Source organism: Archocentrus centrarchus, chromosome 6 (genome assembly GCF_007364275.1).
Source record: "Archocentrus centrarchus isolate MPI-CPG fArcCen1 chromosome 6, fArcCen1, whole genome shotgun sequence".
Taxonomy (NCBI): domain Eukaryota; kingdom Metazoa; phylum Chordata; class Actinopteri; order Cichliformes; family Cichlidae; genus Archocentrus; species Archocentrus centrarchus.
Window position 1 is genome coordinate 4,592,010 of NC_044351.1, and position 18,336 is coordinate 4,610,345.

At 46.8% G+C, this 18,336-nt stretch overlaps 1 pseudogene; it reads right to left on the reverse strand.

The window, feature by feature from the left end:
- Positions 1 to 591: 591 nt before the first annotated feature.
- LOC115781355 (AP-3 complex subunit mu-1-like) lies at positions 592 to 3,630 on the reverse strand (annotated as a pseudogene).
- Positions 3,631 to 18,336: the final 14,706 nt, after the last annotated feature.

The window sequence follows — 18,336 nt, forward strand, 5'->3', positions numbered from 1 at the left end:
CTCAGAAAATAGATAAAGACTTTGATTTTTCCAAACTAAACATCTATATTTATAAAACTGGCTAACTTAAGAATTTCAAAGGCAGGCAAGCAACATGCAGGCAATGTCCTTTAGGTGCAGCGGTGTGATGTAAGGCAGTGAGCTGTAAATGCCCTTTTTCAAACCAAAATATTCCCATTAGGCAACACTCCGAAGGTGTTAGATACAAAAATGAAATGAAATGAAAAAAAACAAAAGAAGGAATGATTCACACAAAGCAGCACATTCAGACTGGATAGAAACTAATAGCATTTGAATAAGGTCGGATCTATTATTAAGGCTTCCCTTTACAGGCCACGAAATCATCAGGTCATATAAATGTAATGGCAAACACACACACACACACACACACACACACACACACACACACACACACACACACACACACACACACACACACACACACACACACACACACAAAAAGGCAGAATTGTTAATAACAATGAGGTGGTGGACATGTAAGGCTTATTGCAGAGCTGAGTCAGTGGTGCGGCAACCTCGCTGCTCTTTGGCCCGCTGGATTGCTGACCTTCGACCTGTAATAGTAGCTACTCAGGTCCTCGCTTGAAATCTGCCTGCTTTAGTCACATATTTGACGCCTTTAAACGGCTCGTACTTCTCTGCGTGCGTGTCGAGACGGTTCACTTTAAGACCTGCACAGAGGTGGAGAGCAGTGGAACACAAATCAAGGAAGAGAAACGGCCTGAACAGACTCACACGCTACAGCTTTAAGCTTAAACGTAGCTGAGGTCATGCGCTGGAGATTACCTGATGTGGCCAACTGCTGGATCTTCAGGTCAATGTTGAGCGAGGGGTTCTCTTCGGGTTTAGGGACACCTGTCTGCATAGTCAGACTGCCTCGCAGGTTTAGGAAGCTTCTGGGGGTTAATGTCTCAAACCAGCACCTACCCAAACAAGCAGAGTAAATGATTTTTAGTTTTACTGTCTCCAACAGATCCAAAAGTGGACCAGGACAGGAGCCTTTGATGCTTGTGCTTGACTGGCACGTTCTTAAATTGTCATCTTAGATTGCTTATCAGTGCAACTGGATGCAGCTTTGTAGTAAAGTCAAAGACACTCTCTCACTTAGCACAGTCCTACAGTTTTACTGCTTGGGACAGACCTGGTGGTGGCTGATTACCTTTGTAGCAAAGCCATAGGTGTAGTTTCCCTGTGTGGCTGTGAGGTTGGCATTAAGCACAGCCTTAGGCATGTGGATAGAGACTTTCAAGTCCTCCACCGTCTTCCCCATTGTCTGCTTGGGTCCAATGGTGATGTCCAAAGCGACCGCAAGATCCTGTCTCCAAAATTGATGTTCTGCTTCACGTGCACTGGAATGCTACGAGACTGAGGAGGAAACAAACAGCACTGAGCACAGTGGTGGATGGCAATTACAGGCAGTAACAAGTGTGGTTTTGTGGAGCTTTACTGCAGAATAAAAATAATTTGTCACTTGAAACCCATGAAAAAAAACAACAAAAAAAAAAACCATGGCAAGATCTTATTATCAGCTGTGATCATCCCAGTGCCTAAGAAGAATAACATCACCTGTCTTAATAATTACAGACTTGCTGCTCTCACTTCAGTTATTATGAAGGTGTTTGAATTTGTAAGAATCTGTCCCACATCACTGTAGACCCTCATCAGTTCAGCCACAGGGCTAACAGAGGCTCGGCCAATGCAGTTCTTCAACACTGTCAAGTTAAGCGCACTTCTGTCGTGTTCTGTCCCTTGATTTTAGTTCAGCGCTTAATATAATTATTCCTGTCAGGCTGTACAGCACTCTTCTTACTATGTGTGTTAATGGATTACTTTCTCAGTGGATCTTTCTGTCCTGTAAGAAACAAGCTGTTAAAATTCACAATCATGTCACGTCACCCAGGGATCTTGACACCGGCGATCCACAAGGGTGCGTCCTGTCGCCACTATTGCTTACTTTCTGCATCCTGACTTGGCACGGTAACGCAACTAATGGGGACAAACGCAGCTTGAAAAAGTAGAACTACCAGGAGCGTCATCAGCATCCATCGCTGACTCCTCCCACCCTGCACATCACCTCTTCAATTTTCTCCCATCAGGCAAAAGATGGAGTATGACTAGCAGAAGAACATCATGCTTCAGGGACACTTGTACATTCAGTTTACCTACATCAGGTTTTGATCAGAAAATGTGAATGTATTTTGCACTGAAACTATATGAACAAATATGAACCCAAACCTGCACTATGGACTGTTCTCTTGGTGCAAAGGCACTTTAAAGAACACCAGCCCCTGTACTCTGAGACATTGCACTAATTTTATAGGCTTCAATCGTGTACTTTTACTATGTTGTATGGCACTGTGCTGTGTTGTTGGATGTGTCTTGTGGTATATGTGAGCACACCAAGACCACACCATCAGCTGTGTTGTTTGAAATAGCTACAAAAAACTTGAAGGTGCTGACAAACAGAAGGCAAGGATTAGTGTTTGTGAATACTGCTATTTCAATCTATTGAAGCTGAATTCATTTTTGCAACAAGTCAGCCAAATGATGGCTGCACTTACTTTTGAGAGCTGACGCGGTAGGTCAGAGCGTGAACTTTCCATCCGCTGGGATCATGACAGGACGCGCTCCGACTCCCGGCGCCTAAACCGAACGCACGGGTGGAAACTCGCGTCATCGAGAAGACCAGGATTCTGCCATCAAAAACATCAAGCGTGAATTACCTTTACAGCTACACAAAGCAGACCACTACAATCTATGCACAAATGATCCAACCATAAAGGACAAGGTCAGGTCAGGCATCCCACTGAGCTTCACACAGGCTTCAATTGCACCCTGGATCTCTGCCATCGCGGTCGTACCTGGAAAACAAGGATGACAAATCCCGACTATAAAAAGCTTCTAACTGCAACCAAACCACTGATCAAATAAGGGCATCTTTGTACCGCATTTGTCCACAATAGCATCTATTTCTTCTGTCCCATCAAAATACGCCTCATTATTGCCATATTTAACTCCAGTCCGCCTCCATGGGATGTTAGACAACTGACCCTGTGGCAACGTGTCTCCAACATTACTACCTCCTGGAAAGCACACAAAAGCAAGGCAAAGCCATAAATATACACATTAACACCACAGATTTTTAGAGGTTAGGAAAACAGCTCCAAAGTCAGGATGACCTCCGGTTACCTGTTAGTGTATTGACAACTGATGGCAGGATGTTGGGAGGCCTAATTAGTTTAGAATAATCTAGTCCAGGTTTCAAGTGTGCTGTTGTAGTTTTGGAGCTGGGGCACTTCCAGTGTGACCCAGATGCATAAAAAGTGCTGAAATGTGCCTTTATTAAAGTTTCACAAATCACATCAAGGTTTCACAAATCACACACATGCTTTTCAATACTCTGCTATTAGTGCAGAGTAATCCAGTCCAGGTTTGAAGTGTGTACGTGTTGTAGATTTTTAACTAGAGCAGATTAAACATGCTGAAGGTAGCCAAAAATTCAGTGGAATGGCCCTTTAGCCATCTCCCCAATCGGAAGCTGCAATCGGAAACCAACTTCAGCTTCTCAAAAACAACATACATAGAAACAGCATTCTTACCTAGCACCATCAGCGATACAAAGCTTCAAGGCTCTTGTACGGAAAAAAGCAACAGCAGCTCACACAAGTTGGCTCTGCCAAACACACACCCCTCAGCTCATAGCCCCTCCCCTCCCGCCAGTGGAACCTCCAGGTTAAATTCAAATACCGCCTTCACCATTATTCATTCTGGAGTGGCTGGGTAGCCTAGGGGTAGCGCGTTGGACTCGCAGCGTTAAAGCGTGAGTTCGACTCCGCCCTCTGGCGCTACAAGTGTGGGATTGTAGTGCCAGACGGTGGTTGCTAGACCTTGTGCTTGGTGCCGCACACCCCGCCAACACAAGCTCCTACCCAGCTGCATTTTTTTTTTTTTTTTTTTCTTTTTATAACAACAAAGACAACAAGCCCGGGGAAGTGCTTCTCTGTGGTAGTGCTAAACCATTACGGATGTAATATATTTTGGCCACTATGACCCTTGTGGCGCTGTTGTGCGTTTGCCATGCGGTACTTGTAAAAATTGCCACTTTGAAACTTTTGCCGAGACAGGACCCCGTGTTCATTTATTAAAGGTAAGAAAGCTTGTTGGAAATAAGAGTAAATCTACACAATGAATATGCGGGTCCAGGATCACAAGTGTTCGTTGTGAATTCATGTACTGGTGCAGTCCTTCCGTGGCTTGGCTACCATGATCAGAGTTTATTAGCTGTGGTGAAATGACGTGCTAAATGATGAACATGATGTTTTATTTTTTCATGTGTGTTATTAAGAGATTGTACTGTTAAATAAGCTCGGCGGGTTTCTGACAAAGTTCTGTCCATAGTTTGACCAACACTAAGAGGCCGCTGGGACACAAAGGTTACTAGTGTAGTGTAATTAAAGAGCGTATTAATGGCTCGTAGTGAGATGACACGCTAAATTATGAATGAACCTGCTGCTATTTTGAATTGATGTGTACAGTGATTGTGTTGTAATGGCAAGGAATCAGTGGGCGATATCTGACTAAGGTGAGCGATGCTCGCTAATGAATAAACATGATAGGCATATGCTGAAAATCTGCCAGCAATACTTAGGTGCTATGACACTATAGCTAGCAGTTTTAGGTTAAGCTTGACTACTGCAAGTGACATAAATAATTGTGAATAAACAAATAATGACTCAAGCATGAATGATTTTTAATTACAGACAGAATAGTTTGCAATGCCTGGATAAAATAAATGTTTTATCCCAACTATTGTAAGCTAGAGTAAGCTTTGACTAAGTCAGCTGAACCCTGGCCACAGTTTAATAAATGTATTCTCCTGTCGGTGCTCTTTAAAACACTTGTTCTTTCTCCTCACCTTTCTGCTGGAGCTTGCTGTCTAAACCCTAGCACAATGTGCAGCATTATTTTTAATATATTTCTTTTGATAAATTTGTCCTTTTTTTTTTTGTGGGGTCAAAGGTCGTGTGATTATGACCTGAAATCGCTGTATTTCTGTCAAAATGATCTTTTAAAAATCAAATTATGTTTATTTCTTCCTTTTTTTTCTATGTCAAGATGCACAAGAAAGTTGTATTGTACCCAGGTGAAACCTGTGTGGTGTTCTGCAAGGGGCCACTCGGATACCTCCTCCAAGACCCGTCAGATGAAGGTCGGCGGATAAAAAAGGACACCAAAGTTCAGAACAAGTCTGTAGCAATGAGGGAGGACCTGGTACATCAGAATGCTCTGACTGTGGTCCGTCACAGAGCTGTCTTGCCTGCTGGTGTACTTTTAAAGCAGGAGACACCATCAGAAGACATCCAGGAACCTACAGCAGTTATGGGTAAGTTAACTTAATGGTTATGTCAAACAATTCTGGATGATACATATTATTATTATTATTATTATTAATGCATTACATTATAAATGATCATGGTGAACTATTATTGTCTTATTGTTTCTCAGAAATCTCTGATGCCCTTCCTCTGCCCGTGCGGGCCTCACCAAGGAGTGCACGCACTGGACCTATAAAAACAGGCGGACGGGTTTTTGTGCTGGACCACACACGCTGGACATCACCCATGAAAAAGGCAATTGATGACTTGTTGCAAAAACACCACGGGAAGAAGGACCTCCTGAAGCTTGTAGATCAAGATTATGCAAGCATGGTCCACCGTTCTGCTATGGACCCCAACAGCTTGCTGCACCCCACATCCAAGTTGCACATATCCCGCTACGTCAAGCACTTGGGCAAACTTCTGAACACAAGTTCTTCGTTGAACACAAGCCCCGAAAAGCTTGTGCAGACGCAGCAGCTCTGGCATGCTTTAACAGAAGGGAGTGAGACAGTTAGTGTTCCTGTGGTCACCATCAAGCCAGCTGTCTTCAACCCACCACCTCCTCCCTTGTCTAGACCTCTCACACAAGACTCAATAGAGAAAATTGTGGTAGGCATTTTAGAGAAGCAGCAGCAGCAGCAGCAACAACAACAACAAAAACAACAACAGCAGTGTCAGGACTCGAGGAGGAAGAGGACACACAAGCGGTGGCTGATGAAAGCAAGGTGCAAGTTTATTTACAGTGATCGAGAAAGGTGCACAGACAAGGGGGTCCAGGGAGGCGAGGGTGGAGGCGGCTGAAGCGGGTCGAGAGGCTGAAGGAATTCCCAGGTGGTGAGGGGAGGTCAGGCAGGTGAGTGAGGCAGGGAAAGGGGCCAGCTGTGGTACGGCGTGGAACGGCGGGATGACGAAAAGCCAGGGTTCCGAAAGGACGAGCAGGAACTGACACGGGGATCTGAAAAAGGAGCGAACACGAAGAGCAGGTAAGTAAGATAAATACACGAAAGCGAGAGTCACACAAGAGAGCCGGTACTAACTGAGAAGTAGTCAATGATCCAGCGAAGAGTGATGGTCTGCTGGCAGCTTAAAGAGACCCTGCCTGATGGCTTGATCCGTAGCAGGTGTGGTGATCTCCGCCCTAGGGAGGCGAGACACCGGAACCTCCGCTGTGGCCCGCAGGACAAACACACATGTACAACAACAACACACACACCACACACAGACCCTCCCCCTAGGTTATGACAGTACCCCCTCCTCAACGGGAGCCTCCTGGCGACCGAAACTTCTCGGGATGGCGCCGCCGGAACTCCTGCACCATGGCTGCATCCAGAATGTTAGCTCGGGATACCCAGGATCGCTCTTCGGGACCGTAGCCCTCCCAGTCCACCAAGAACTGATAACCCCGCCCCCGACGGCGGGCGTCCATAATGCGACGGATGGTGTAGATCCGCTGGCCATCGAGAAAACGGGCAGGAGGAGGTGAGGCAGCTGGAGGGCACAAAGGACTGGTGGCAACAGGCTTAAGTTGGGAGACATGGAAGACGTTATGGATGCGCATGGTACGAGGGAGTTTGAGGCGGACAGACACAGGGTTAACGATGGAGTCGATCTCGAAGGGCCCCAGGAAGGTGGGGGCCAGTTTCCTAGACTCGGCACGGACTGGAACATTTTTCGTGGAGAGCCATACCTTTTGGCCTGGTTGGTAGTCCGGCGCAGGGGTCCGATGGCGATCAGCGATGCGTTTGTTTTGCTCCTTCGTCCGAAGCAGAGCTGCGCGGGTGGACCTCCATAGCCGGCGACAGCGGCGAAGGTGGTGCTGGACGGAGGGAATGGTGAGATCCTCCTCGATGGCAGGGAGGAGTGGCGGTTGGAAACCCAAGGAGGCCTCGAAGGGGGACACCCCTGTGGCGGAGGAGGAGAGAGAGTTATGTGCATACTCAACCCACGCCAAGTGGGAACTCCAGGTGGCCTGATTGGTGGACGCCACGCATCGTAATGCTGCCTCCAACTCCTGGTTGGCCCGTTCCGTCTGCCCATTTGTCTGAGGATGATAACCAGAGGAGAGGCTCACCTTGGCTCCGAGAGATGTACAGAACTCCTTCCAGACCTGAGATGTGAACTGGGGCCCCCGATCCGACACGATGTCTTCAGGAATCCCATGGAGCCGAAAAACGTGGGTGGTGAGAAGCCGGGCCGTCTCCAAGGCGGAGGGGAGCTTGGGTAGCGCAACGAAGTGGGTGGCCTTGGAAAACCGGTCGATAATGGTCAGGACCACGGTGTTTCCTTCAGAGGGAGGAAGTCCTGTGACGAAGTCCAGAGCTATGTGAGACCACGGTCGCTTAGGGGTGGGTAAGGGCCGGAGGAGACCTGATGGAGGTGACAGAGAAGGTTTATTTTGTGCACAAACGCTGCATGCTGCCACGTACTCACGGGTATCCTTAATCAATGTAGGCCACCAGAAATAACGCTGGAGGAAGGCCACAGTGCGATTGGCCCCGGGATGGCACGTGAATTTGGCTGTGTGTCCCCATTGCAGTACGCGGCTTCGCACTCGAGAGGGAACATAAAGGCGGTTGGGGGGTCCCGTCCCCGGATCTGGTTCAGTCTGTAGAGCTGCCTGAATGGCGGATTCGATCTCCCAGGTGATGGCTCCAATGACGCAAGAGGGAGGCAAGACAAACTCGCAGATAGGCCAGGTTCTTGTGATCAGTCCAGACCAAGAAAGGATGCGTCGCGCCCTCCAGCCAGTGCCGCCATTCCTCCAAGGCTAGTTTGATGGCCAGCAGCTCCCGGTCCCCTACGTCGTAATTCCGTTCTGCCGGGGAGAGGCGGCGAGAGAAGAAGGCGCAGGGTCGGAGGCTACCCATGGACTGTTGGGACAACACTGCCCCTACCCCCACGTCGGACGCGTCCACCTCCACGACGAATGATTTGGATAGGTCAGGTTGGATGAGGACGGGTGCGGAGGCAAACCGACCCTTCAGGAGCGCGAAAGCCTCTGCAGCGGCGGGGGTCCATCTGAAAGGAATCTTGGGAGAGGTGAGAGAGGTCAGAGCATGGGTGATGGAGCTGTAATCTTTAATGAAGCGGCGGTAGAAATTGGCGAAGCCCAGAAAACGCTGCAGCTGTTTCCGATCCGCTGGCTCGGGCCAATCCAGGACCGCTTGTACCTTAACTGGGTCCGCCTTGATCTGCCCTTTACCAATAATGTATCCCAAGAACGCAGTGGACTCCACATGAAACTCGCACTTCTCCCCCTTCACGAACAGACGATTCTCCAGTAACCGCTGCAACACCTGCCGCACATGTCCCTGATGCTCCTGTAATGAGGATGAGAAGATCAAAATATCATCGAGATAGACAAACACAAAATGATTGATGAAGTCCCGGAGAATGTCGTTTACGAGGGCCTGGAACACAGCTGGCGCGTTGGTTAGGCCGAAGGGCATGACAAGATACTCGAAGTGGCCGAGGTGAGTGTTGAAGGCAGTCTTCCACTCGTCTCCCTGCCGGATCCGGACGAGATGGTAAGCGTTCCGGAGATCCAGTTTGGGGAAGACGGCTGCCCCCTGCAGGAGCTCAAACACAGAGGTGAGAAGTGGCAAAGGATATTTGTTGCGCACAGTGATTTCGTTCAGACCGCGGTAGTCAATACAGGGCCGGAGGGTCTTGTCCTTCTTGGCCACGAAGAAAAACCCCGCGCCATGGGAGAGGTGGAGGGTCGAATCAGACCGGACGCCCGAGCTTCGGTGATATATTTTTCCATGGCATCCCGTTCCTGCGGAGAGATGCTGTAGAGGCGGCTGGAGGGGTAGGGCGCCCCCGGGATGAGGTCGATGGCGCAGTCGTAAGGCCGGTGGGGAGGCAGGGAAACAGCCCGGTCCTTATTGAATACTTCAGCGAGGTCGTGATAGATCGAGGGGACGCCGGACAGGTCAGGTGGGGTCCCCTCCCCCAAATCGGTGGACCGAGGGAGAGAGGGAGTTGCGGATCTGAGGCAGCGCTGGTGGCACCGCTCACTCCAACCCGAGATGCTGCGATTCGCCCAGTTGATCTGTGGATTGTGCAGTTGCAACCAGGGAAAGCCGAGGACGATGGGCGTCTGTGCAGAGTCAAACAGGTAAAAGGAGAGCCGTTCAGAGTGATTACCCGACAGAGTCACAGAAAGCAGTTGGGTCTTATGAGTGATTTCAGAAAGCTCGGCGCCGTCCAGAGCAGAGACCAGGAGAGGCGTGGGTAGCGCTGTGGATGGAACACCCCACTGCTGGGCGAGGGCACGGTCCATGAGATTTTTCTCAGCTCCGGAATCGAGGAGTGCCAAGACTGTGTGACTGCCTGATGGAAGATTTATCCTTGTCTGAAGCGTGAATCTGGGCAGGGAGGAGCATGCGTTAGCTTGACCCGCCAGTATCCCCACCATTACTGACGGGCACGGTCTTTTGGGCAAACAGGGCAGGACGCGATGTAGTGGCCCTTGTTGCCACAGTAGATGCACTCCCCCGCCTCCCATCTCCGTCGTCGCTCAGAGAGAGACAGCCGTGCGCGGCCGAGTTGCATGGGTTGCTCCTCCACGCCGCAAGGGGGCGCCGTAGCCGGGCTGTCGTCCGCTAGGAGGCTCTTCCGGTCCGCGGAAACCGCCCGGCGAGGGGCATGCTGGGAGTTGTAGTTCCTCGGAGTCCGTCGTGCTCTCAGGCGGTCATCTACATGGATACACAATGAAATCACGGCCTCCAAAGACTGAGGCAAATCCCTAGTGGCAAGTTCATACTTGAGATCATCATTAATATTGTTCAGGAATACTCCCCTGAGCGCCTTTTCCTCCCAGCCGGCCTCCTCCGCGAGGATCCGGAAATCCACGGAGAAATCCGCCATGCTCCGTTGTCCCTGCCGCAGGCTGAGCAACTTCTGGGATGCGGATTCGGGGCTGGTTCCTTTATCAAACACCTCCTTAAATCGAGACAAGAACGCATGGAAAGACAGATCGGGGTTTCCCCGTAACACAGCGTGCCCCCACTCTAATGCTCTTCCGCGGAACAGATTGACCATAAACCCGATCTTTGCACAATCAGACGCGTAGGCATTTTTCTGTTGCCGGAAAACGAGGGAACATTGGGTGAGGAAACCTCCACATTTCCCTAACTCACCGCGGAACACCTCCGGGATGGGCAGGGCTTTCTCCAACGCTACGGCGGGCTCGGTCGCGGAAGCCAAAACAGCCGGCGGATCTGTCGGCGGAGGGGATAAATCCTGGTGACGGGGCGTAGCGGATGACATGGTGGATTCCAACATACCTCGGAGATCGGCGAGCTGTTGGGTGGCTGCGCCCAGCTGACTGGAAACCAGACGGAGCATATGGTCGTGACGCTGGAGGGTTTCCTCTTGGATAGCCAGGGCCCGATGAACCGGATCAGCGTCCGCGGTGTCCGGTTTTGGCTGGATCATTCTGTCAGGACTCGAGGAGGAAGAGGACACACAAGCGGTGGCTGATGAAAGCAAGGTGCAAGTTTATTTACAGTGATCGAGAAAGGTGCACAGACAAGGGGGTCCAGGGAGGCGAGGGTGGAGGCGGCTGAAGCGGGTCGAGAGGCTGAAGGAATTCCCAGGTGGTGAGGGGAGGTCAGGCAGGTGAGTGAGTCAGGGAAAGGGGCCAGCTGTGGTACGGCGTGGAACGGCGGGATGACGAAAAGCCAGGGTTCCGAAAGGACGAGCAGGAACTGACACGGGGATCTGAAAAAGGAGCGAACACGAAGAGCAGGTAAGTAAGATAAATACACGAAAGCGAGAGTCACACAAGAGAGCCGGTACTAACTGAGAAGTAGTCAATGATCCAGCGAAGAGTGATGGTCTGCTGGCAGCTTAAAGAGACCCTGCCTGATGGCTTGATCCATAGCAGGTGTGGTGATCTCCGCCCTAGGGAGGCGGAGACACCGGAACCTCCGCTGTGGCCCGCAGGACAAACACACATGTATACAGACACACACACACACACACACACACACAGACCCTCCCCCTAGGTTATGACAAGCAGCAGCCTGAGCAAAAAAAAAAAAAGGCAGACAAAGACCTGTCTTGCCTGCGGACAGCCCAAGTCCCAGTTTGAGACTGACGGATCTTCTGTCCACTATTTCTATTGTTCAAGGAAGGTTTATCAGAGTTATGCTGCTGAGGGCATTTGTAACCCCAAAATGCCCTTTGAAGAATTTGCCCAAACAGAATTCTTCCAGCGGGAACCGCAAGCTACGAAGAAGCGGGCGGAGGAGAGGATGGCAAAAAAGAGGAAACGGCCAGAGTCCCAACAAGCAGGCCGCCTCTGCAGGTTCTGCCACATGGACCCGAAACAGGGACCAAACAGCCCACACATACATACAGGGTTGCCAGGAGTGGCAGGGAAGTACATTTACTGCCCTTCTAAAGTGTACTCTCTATACAGAGATAAGGGCGTGGCCAAGGAGATGACCTGGAAGCAGTTTCAGGAGTCTCCTTTCTATGAGGCAGAGAGCCATAGATGGGTAGAAGAACGAAAAAAATGAGGACTAAATAGTTGACATTGTACATAATTCAGAGTGTGAATTGCTGCGAATGTTGTTTTTTTTTCTACAAATGTAAATATATAAATGTAAATAAGTTATTTTTTACAAGAACATCAACAGTGTTCTCTTTGTAGCCACTTTGAGCTCAGCTGTATCTTTGTTTGTGTATGCTTACCATAAGATGCTGGCCTTAAATCTTGTTATTCCTGAAACACTTCACATAATGAATACAGTCCATGCTTTTTGTATAGGAGTTACAGCTTTTATTTTTCTAACCTTTCTGTTCTATTTATGTTATAATAAATATGACTGCTTGGGAGATAATCCAAGTCTGATGTGTTCTATCTTTGGTTTGGTTATTGCTTTCTGGCTCTATCTACAAAAATAGTTCAATAAGGGGAGATCACATGCAAAATTTTGATGATTTATTGAAATCAGAGGTTACAGAAATAACTTAAGCGATTCTGCAATTAGACTCCAATAATCCATCATAGCAAAATGAATCCCCGGAGGTGACAGGAGTTAGGACAGGACCCCTCCACAGTTTAGAAGCTGATAGTGGTGAAGCTGAAGATGGAAGCTTGGATGGGGCTCTGAGTGATGGTAAATGGACTAGTTCTTATATAGCGCTTTTCTACTCAGAGTCAGAGCACTCAAAGCGCTTATACAACATGTTTTACATTCACCCATGCACTCCCATTCATACAAGCACTTCCATGTTTTACTAAGCTAAGTGCTTTTTAATTAGCTAACATTCACACACATTCATACTCCGACAGGACGGTCGGAGAGCAACTTGGGGTTAAGTATCTTGCCCAAGGATACATTGGCATGTAGCCTGGAGTAGCCAGGGATCGAACCGCTGACCTTCCGATCAGTAGGTGACCTGCTCTACCTACTGAGCTACAGCCACCCCAGAACCACCCCAGATCACAATAAGGAGGAGATGGATTGGACAAATGAGTCTGAAAGACAGAATGGAAGAAAAGCAATGAGATTTAAAGCATTCAGAATGAGGTTAATTGGCTTAGAGAAGGCAGGCAAGAAAATGATTGGACAACAGTAATGATGTCAGTATTGAGTTTAACAGCACTGGAAAATGCAGGTGACATAAAGAACAGATAAGCAAGCAGATTAGTGATTACAGAACTTCCTCATGGAAGTAACAAATATGCTTCATTTTCATCATCACAATAAATCTGTTACAGCTTCAGTCTTTGTATTTAAACTGGGTTATCTAGATGACAAAAATAAACTGATGGGAAAAAAGAGGACTTTAATATTTGTGGTATGTATATCTCAAAAATGTTATGATAGCTTTTATTCTTCATTATGTACTTAGTGAAAGTATAGGTACACACTGCAGAAAAATAGCTCTGGGTCTGTAACACTGTATAAGAAGAAAAAAAAAGCAATGTTCAAAATGAACATTATCCACATTTCCTATAGAAAAACTGGTGTTTATTCTTTGATAACGTAACACAAGCTTTGTCCACAGCAGGACTCGAACCTGCGCTCAGACAATAACGTAAATAATCAGGCGATTTTTTCATTGGACAAAAAAGCTGCGATTTGATTGGCTGTTACTGCGTTACACCTATATGCGATGGGCCCCCGCGAGACCGCATGGGGTTGTTAGACCTTGTCTGGTGATACGCACCCACCAACACAAGGTCTTACCCAGCTGCAACCCGTGCCTGACACCCCGGAAGGAAGAGCTCGACTCAACCTTGCGCTAGTGGTGGAGGACGGCATGCTTTTTTTTATTTTATTTTTTTATAACAACAGGACAAGACAACAAGCGCGGGAAAGTAGTACTCTCTCTAATAACTCCGAGGTTTTGGATGTTATCAACTTCATATTTGTTTTGTCTTATCTACACACCAGGGGGAATCTAAATTTCAAAAATGGTGCGTTTTCACCAGAGGGCGCGGCCGTGACAGCACAGTGGAAATTCACTGGCCAGGAAATTTGGATTGCCTCTCATTCAAAGCTGCATCATCCAATCTGGATCAAACTTCCGCAGTAGGATGACAGGCAGCCCCTGAAGCCATACGTATGCATAAGAATAAATTTGGGGTGGCTGTAGGTCATGAGGTAGAGTAAGTATTGTTGGGCAAGATAGTGAAGTGAAGTTGCTTTGAGATGTGTTTGTTGAAGTGTGAATGTGTGTGAATGTTAGGTCAAAAGCACTTAGGCATGTAAAAAAGTGCTTGTATGAATGTAAATGGGTGAATGAAGCGCTTTGAGTGTAAGATGTAAAAGTGCTTATAGCACTTAAGTCTATGGTCAGTCCCAAAACACACACACACACACACAGAGCAACACGGGCGGGGGGGGGTAGATCTGAAGCCTTTTATTGTGATCTGTGTTTAGAGTTGACAAAATGCTTTGGTGTCTTGGCAGGCAGCTCAGTTGAGCTCAGCCTTCCTCTCCTCGTGCTAGCTAGTGCATAGAAAGACAGACACACAGTGGATCCCATGCTGGGCAGCTGTGCAAATGAAAGCCATAAAGCTCAATTAAAAAGAAGAGGAAAAAGAAAATGATCAAATAAAAGAATAATAGAAGTAAAAAAGTTTTTAAGAGTGTTTTAAAATGAGTGAGCGGTTGAGCAGCTCTTATGTGAAAAGGTAGCTTGTTCCACAGATTAGGATCCACCAGCGAAATTGGGCCCTAGCCTGTGCTTTTGAGCCTGGATCCAGGACTATCCAAGAGCAGCTGGTTTCTAGAGCTCAGTGCTGTGGTAGAAGCATAGGGCTGTAAAAGCTGAGTTAAGCAGGGTGGTGCCACACCATGAAGGCACTTAAAAAGAAGTAATCAAAAATGAAAGTGAGATGGAGTGGAAGCCAATTTAGGCCAATAGAGTTTTGTTGATTTCCAGGGCTATGCTGGCTGCATTTGAAGCACTTGCCATTATAAAGCTAGTGTAAAAGTGCCAAGTTGACCATCAGCTGTAACTGAGACTGTTGAGTGCTTCCCTTAAGCAAACGCAGTGATAATGAAGAGCACATCCTGTTATGTAATGCATCAGTATAAAGTTTACAAGACTATACTTACTACAAGCTAGGCAGTTTGGCGTGCACCTGCTGAGCAGCATTTTGTTTGCTTTCAGACATTTGATGATGTGAAAACACTTAAGTTGTCAAAAAGGAAGTCGGCACACCAAATGTAGCTGCTGAATGAAACAGTTTAATAGAAAAAGGTGAGATGAAGTGACATTTGAGTGGCCTTCATCAGACTTAAGAAGTGACAAGAAAGACGTTATCTATACCTGCCCACTACTGGACAGAGTGATGTGGTTGAGGTGCCTATGCCCAAACAAGGAAAAAGAGCGTCATCCAATAAAAGACATGAATATAATAAAGAATGAGGTAAGGAGTGTGAGCAGTGGTATTGTAAAATCTTATAAGAAATTGATATCAGTATATCCAAAGATGTGTAAAAAGCCAAAGCATAAATCAAATGATGTAAGATATACAAGTATATGAAAGGAATAATACCATAGCTGAGATAGACTAGTGAGAAACCCTAATGAGTAAGCTGCAAGTATAAAAGGCAGAAATGTAAAAAGAGTGCATATAGAAATACAATCTTGTAAAACTTGTAATATCAATATTAGAAAAATCTAGGAAATCTCCAAAGAGATATAAGACATATTACAAAGAGAAAATGAAGGAATTCTAATGAAGTAAAGCCAGTGGATAATAGATAATCAAATAAAATAGGAGTGGCAAGAGTTAAGGCCCATATAAAGCCGCAAAAGCACCAGACCATTAAAAATCAGAATATGTGAACATGGTTGAAATATTCAGAATCATGATACAAAAGGTTGTGTTGCTATTCACTTTCCACATGGCTTCCATAATGCCTCTGGCCTTTACTATTGTGGGATTGAAGTCAATAAAGCCCAATGTGGTGGTGATGTTAATTCTCTTCTTTTGAAGAGAGAAGCCTTTTGGATTTATAGCTTAAACACATTAGCGCCTAGTGGACTGAATGAAGATTTAGATCTGAGAGCCTTTTTCTAACCCTGTTGATGGGGTTTGTATCATCTCAGGTTTTTGTATGAAACTTTTTCATTGAGGAGCTCCATTTGGTGTGTGGACTTGATTTTTTGCTTGGTTCATTTTTGTTCCAGCACCCTTTTTGAGCCCTTTGGATTGTGTCTTCATCAATTTGGTTAAAACACTTAACTTCAGCACATCATATATACAGATAATGACATCAGGCTTTAACTTTGTAGTTTAGCAAATGTCAGCCACTGAGTAATTCCTTACCTGTGAAAAGAGTCTCTGTAAAGCTGCTGCACATTTAGCCAGTAAACCAACCTATGCAGCAATGTGCACAGAAACAGATTGTGACAATAAGAGTTTGGCTTTAAAAATAAAAAGCTTTGTAATGTTGTTACAGTTTGTTGATGGTTAGATTAGATTAGATAAAGGTTTATGAATCCCTTCAGGAAGATTCCGTCGGGAAAATGAAAGTTCCAGTAGCAGTTTTACAGATAACATGGGCACACAAAGACAGCAGAAATGACACTAAACAAACATATGGATAAATAAATAATAAAACAGACAAGTATTTCTTTCTGTTGTGTTGTGGTCGGGCTGAGGCTGCTGCTGCTCCCCTCCCTGTGTCCTCCTGTTTAGCCCCCGCCCCAGCGAGGAGTTGTACAGTTTGATGGCGTGATGGACAAAGGAGTTTTTCAGTCTGTTGGTCCTACATTTGGGAAGGAGCAGCCTGCCATTGAACATGCTCCTCTGGTTTCTGATGACAGTGTGCAGAAGGTGACCAGCATGTCCAGTAGTTTGTCCAAAGTCCTCTTCTCTGCCACTGTCACCAGAGAGTCCAGTTTCATGCCGAGCACAGAGCCAGTCCACCTGATGAGTTTGTCCAGCCTGAATGTGTCCTTCCTGGATGTAGAGGACGGCGTCCTCCATACCAACATCTGCCCAGTATGCAAACTGCAGATGGTCCTGGGCATGTCGCACCTGGGGTCTGAGGAGGCTGAGGAAGAGCCGCTCCAACATCTTCATTAGATGTGAGGTGAGTGCCACTGGTCAGAAGTCATTCAATTCGCTAGGCTGGTCCTTCTTCGATCCAGCTACTGTGCTCCAAAGCTACCTCAAAAATGCTCTCAGTGGAAGGATGGCTGTCGAGAAGGCATTCTTAAGGAAGGGAAACAGAGAGAAAAGGCTGAGGTACACCAGATTACTGAAGAGCTGGACTGTTAATCAATGTGACAGGTCTTACGGAGTGATGAATCAAATTTGGATTCAGTATGTATGGAGTAGGTCAGGAGAGAGATACAATTGTGAGTGTCTACAGCTGTGTGCAAAACATGGTGGAGGCGCTGCTATGGTTTGGCTGCCTTTGATGTCCTTTACATGCAGATTGTACTTCTCTGCAATGTAATTGAGGATGGCTTTTGTCTAAATGAGCTTGATGCCATCGATTTCCACCATACGCACCTGCTGAAATATGAGTACGTCATGTGCAGCAGGTAAGGCAGGATGGCATCCTTGCGTTCATCACTCAATCAGCCAGCAATTTTCATGCAGGACAATGGTCCCTGTCACACCGCAAAACGGGTAAAGCAGTTCCTTTAAACTGAAAAAATTGAAGCAATGAAATGGCCAGCCCAGAGTCCTGATCTAAACACAATAGAAAACCTCTGGAAAATCCTTGGTGACAAAGTTATGGCCAAGAAACCCACAACAGTCACAGAACTGTGGAAGAAGAGTGGACCAAAATCACACCAGAGCAGTGTGAGAGACTACTGATGTCCTGTGGCCACAGATGTGCTGAATTCATTCAAAGCAAAGGCCTGTACAATTCCTACTGATGACTGACTGTTGTAACCTTCAGAAAATGTCATTGTAATCTTACTGTGTTCCAGTCATTGCTGTTCTCTAATTATGATCATCACGGTTTTTTTGCAACATAAAGGTTTTATGATGATATACTTTGGTTATTTTGTAAAACACTGCTCTAGTGGCACAGTATACCCCTTACACAAAATCCTTCAAATGCTGATCAATGTAGATGACATCATTTCTGAAAAAAATCAAGTGTTCATACATTGTTCTCTAATTTTGATCTCCAGTGTAGTTGAGTTTTCAAACTTTTTATTCACAGATTGTCAGATTGTCAAATCAAATCAAAATAAACAATTAATTTATCAATTAAGTAAGAGGAAGATTTAAAAAAAATTGCTAATCAATGCACCCACACGGTATTTACACATGTGCCTAATATATTGGCATAAAAGCAAGCTCACATTCGACTGCAACACCTGCTGTTTTGGCTGCGTGCCCCGCGGGCGCCCTCCAGTGGCGCAAGTCTGCAACGCCTGTCAGACGAGGCTTTGCAGCCTGCAGCCTGGTCTCACAGCTGGTTTCTTTTGT